This window comes from Dasypus novemcinctus, chromosome 1 (assembly GCF_030445035.2).
Source record: "Dasypus novemcinctus isolate mDasNov1 chromosome 1, mDasNov1.1.hap2, whole genome shotgun sequence".
In the NCBI taxonomy this organism is placed as follows: domain Eukaryota; kingdom Metazoa; phylum Chordata; class Mammalia; order Cingulata; family Dasypodidae; genus Dasypus; species Dasypus novemcinctus.
In genome coordinates this window covers 83,611,076-83,615,640 of record NC_080673.1, presented here as the reverse complement: position 1 = coordinate 83,615,640, position 4,565 = coordinate 83,611,076, and positions in this window count along the sequence as shown.

The window sequence follows — 4,565 nt, the reverse complement described above, 5'->3', positions numbered from 1 at the left end:
ATAGAGTTTTGTAATATTTAAAGGATTTGCATATTAAAAAGTGACTATTAATAATCACATTTAGAAGTATTTTGATGAAGTTAAAATTTTAAAACCACAGCTGCCAAGTTAAAATTCTATAGGACACTTGACAGCATGAAGCCAAGCTTGGCAAGCGAAAATAGGAAAGAGAATAAACCAATTAATGATACTCTAGGATGGGGGAAGTAATAAAAAACCTGCACTCAGTCTTTTACATTATTACATATTCACTTCAGTTACTTTGAAAGCCATCGGTTTGCCACAGTTATTTACCTTTAATTGCTATTTCAGCATTTTTTTCAGAAAAAGGTATTAAAATGTCCTTTATCATTTGATATTTGATAATGATATTCTAGGTGTTCTATTATTTTTACTAGAGGGTTGCTTCCTCCAAAGAAACAATTTATTTGTAAGGGATAGCAAAATATAATATTTTTCTCTGAAAATACGTATAGCATTTATATGCTCTTTACAAATACTAACTTGATTAATAAGATGAGATTTTACCAAATTTTAATGTCTTTATGCTTTGCAATGAAGGATGCTCTGAAAGTCATTGCTTTTTTGGTCTAGTTAAGTTTCAGGATCTGTAATCAGAAATTAAGAACAACTAATAGTAAGACAAGGAGATTAACAGAAGCAGCTTGCATAATTATAAAAAGTCTAAACAGATTGAGGGAGGATATTGTCACCAATATAATTTGGGTATGTTCAAAGTGGTCTTCAGCAACGATTTCCTTTCAGAAGTTTACATTCTGGGAGAGTTATCAACCACTATAATATGTGCAAGGGAGAGCATTAGAGTTCTTGGAATTATGCCATTTGAGCTTCAGTTTGTTTGTTTTTCGGAATACTCAAGTGAAACAACTCTACCATTTTAAATTGTGAAGTTTTTCCATGCAAGATAAAGATGTTTTTAAACAATCCAGACCAAGGACAATATTTAAAAGTAAATAGCATAAAAACCAGATTTTACTTTGAAAAGAATAAAATATTATAAATAGGAAATACAAAAATGAAACATAATATTGCAGTAATACTTGTTAAGGAGATGATATAGAAAATGGCATTATCTTTTCTTCAGATTACCATAAGCAACAGAGCAAAATGCAATAGTGTTTTTGCAGTGATGGGTTTGCTATCAAAATTTAATTTTTAGATGATTTATTATTATATTAATATAAGCATCTTAATTTACATTAAATGAACAGAAACATTTGTAAGACAATAAACTCAGGAATTGTAGCAATAATATATAAGGGTTTTATTTTTTCAGAGGATTGTGCTGCCAACTTAAATCTGGATGAAAATTGTTCTCCATTTGATTTGATAATTACTGACTTGGCCATGAACTTGCTACTCACTGAAGATAGTTAGAAATGATTGCCCAGCTGTTGCAGGCAAGTAGAGGGACTACAAATAGTTTCAACCTACTATTTAAAGTTTCTGAATAGATGAAGTAGAAAATGGTAGTTCTTGGCATTTTCTGGCTTATTTATAATAACTACATATTTAGAGTCATGAATATGTAATTGTTTTAATATTGCAATTAAATACTGTTAAGTACAATTTAAAAGTGAACATATTTCAAAATTAAAGGCATTAGGTAGTCTTGTGTTGTTTATTGTTATCTAAAAAATATACATTTTAATTACTGGGAAATTCTTAAAAAGAAACAACTAACATGCCTAGGAACTAATACAAAAGCGTATTTTCATTAATTAGTTTAAATTAAGAATCACTTTACTATTGTATATTTGTATGAAACGTAAATACAACCTCATATTTCTTATAAAAATATGCTTGCTTCGAAATATGAGAAGGGGTTAAATTCTGAACCTTAAGTGTATCCAATCTAGATTTAACATTATAAAATATTGATTGGCTTGATAATTTAAAGTTTATTTAAAATTATATTATTGCTTTAAATCTTGATATTATTAACTGGAGATAAATTTATATTTTTATATTCTAGGGTTGGTAATGAATTTTGTAACAGTAAAACCAAAATATCTTTCTACATGAAGTATTGAAACATAAGTGTGTTTTTCTGTGCAAAATACAGGTATTATGTGCAAGCAACCTCTGAGTTACAAAGTGAAAGTGCATAAAGTAAAATAAATAGGAAGGAGACAATCTATTCTTGCCACTATTTTGTTATAGCAAGACACAGATTTCATTCAAATTTTCTTGAAATTTAGTCAGTCCATAAGAATACGCTTCATTTATAAAACTTTTAAATTTTAGCTTATTTTGCCTTCAAGATTGCTTTGTTCTTTCTGTATTATATTGAGACCACGTAGAGTTGAACACTGGCCTAATGGTTATTTCTCCAATAAGGCTTGTCATTTATTCATTGCATTTCAATAAGGCTTCTATTTAACTTTCACTTTCCCAACAAGTCACCTTCTATTTCTTGACAGAAGGCTCTGAAGACTGAAGCAACTTACACTTCTGTCTGTTTATAATACTCATTTGAAGGATGTATTCATGAGTTGGCAGAGATGCAGCCCATATAACCTGGCATAGCTGATTTCATGTCTTAGCAAATGAAGAGAGCCCTAGGGCATTAAGAACTCCAAACCATTAATATTGGTTTTGCCATGAGGCATTTACATAAACTGACAGTTTGGCAGAGGAATTACTCCTCGCATATCCATTCACTTATTATCGCCGAAATACCATGAAAATTCTTAAGTTCTCAGTTACTCATAGTTTGATTTAAAGAGCCAGTCTTCCTTCATGGAAACAAAAATTGTAGTAGATTATCTGTATACTAGTGTGATTTCTATCACACTGCAATTTATCAAATTGAAAACTTTAAACAAAAATATAGTCATATGTATTATTTCCTTTCTTAAAAATCTCAACTCCACAAAAAGTTGTGATTTTTCCCTGTGAAAATACCCTGTAAATAGAATAGGACTCTAATAGAAGATCAAATGGACTGCAGTCTTTAGGGCTGTATAAGGTATCTCAAATAAAGAATTTAAATTTATGGACCATTAAGTTTTTTAAACTATAGCTTAAGTTGTAGATATATAGAAAAATCATGCAGAAACTACATAGTTCTTGTATATCCTCTCTTAAACAAGCATCTTTCCTTATTAACACATTGAATTAGTGTGCTGATTTTGTTACAATTGATGAAAATATTAAAATTATATTATTAACTATAGTACATAGGTTACATCAGGGTTCATTGTGTTTCATAGTCTTATGTTGTTTTTTTAAAATTCTAGTAACATATATACAACATAAAATTATCCATTTTAACCACATTCAAATGTATAATGCAGGGGTGTTAATTAAACTCACAATTCTGTGGAACTATCTCCACAGCCCAGTACCCAAACAGTTCCATCATCTCAAACAGAAACTCTGGACCAATTAATAATAAACATCCCATTATCTATCCCCACCTTTGCCCCTGGTAGCTGGTATTCAAGTTTCTATGAATTTGTTTATTTTAATTATTTTATCAATGAGATTATAAAATTATTCTTTTTTATCTGGCTTATTTCACTCATTATATTGTCTCTAATGTTTGTGCACATTGTCACATGTATAAAAACTTCATTTTACATCCAAATGACATTCTGTTATATGAATATACCACATTTTGTTTAACCATTCATCTGCTCATGGAGACTTGGGTTGCTAATTTGGCCATTGTGAATAATGTTGATAAAGAACATCATTGTGCAAATGTCTGTTTGACTCTGCTTATAATTTCTGGAGTATATATTTAAAAGTGGGATCATCAGGTAATATGGTAATTATATTGTGGAAATCCAAGGCCTATGCTCTCCCTAAGTCCTCAGCACATAACTGCCTGCATGACATAGACATTAGTTACATGTTAACAACCCTTCCTGGAGAGGAAATGATGCATGGATGGTATCATAAACCATAATCTCCTCAGAGCAGTAAAACTTCATTCTTGCGATAACATCACCATACCCCACATGTGCCATCATGGGACCCCAGCAGGAACTCTGTCTCATACCCTATGCAATGTCTTTGTTCTGAAATCCCTTAGATCACCCCTCATTTTCCCATCTCTTTGCAGAGGACTACCTTCATTCTCTGGACTGCTGCAACCAGAGACTCTCTGTAAGTCCAAATAAAGCTTATGCCTGACTCAGTGTCAGGTGTGTTCTTTGGTCTCATGACTTCCCTAAACAAATGCTCTTCAAGAGATAAGTTGGAACAATTGGTGAGCCATGAGTCAGGGGTCTGAAGGACCTCTGGCAGTAACAGGCATGAGCTCAGGGAAGGGAGAATCCCAGTCAGCCTATAACCACCCATGTGGGGTGGGGGGCTGTTCTCCTGGAGAAGTGGGGACCTCCAGAAGAGGATGGGGATGCCCTGAAGGTATACTGACTGTGCTACAACAGGTAACTGAACAGCTGCACTTAAATAAGAAGAGAGATGACCAAATAGTGGCGGCTATAGCATGGCCCCTGTGAGGAGACTTGCAGGTGGCTTCCAAGGTTGAACAAGTGGCAAAGACCTCTGTGTGCCACTTAGAAGTTCAGGTC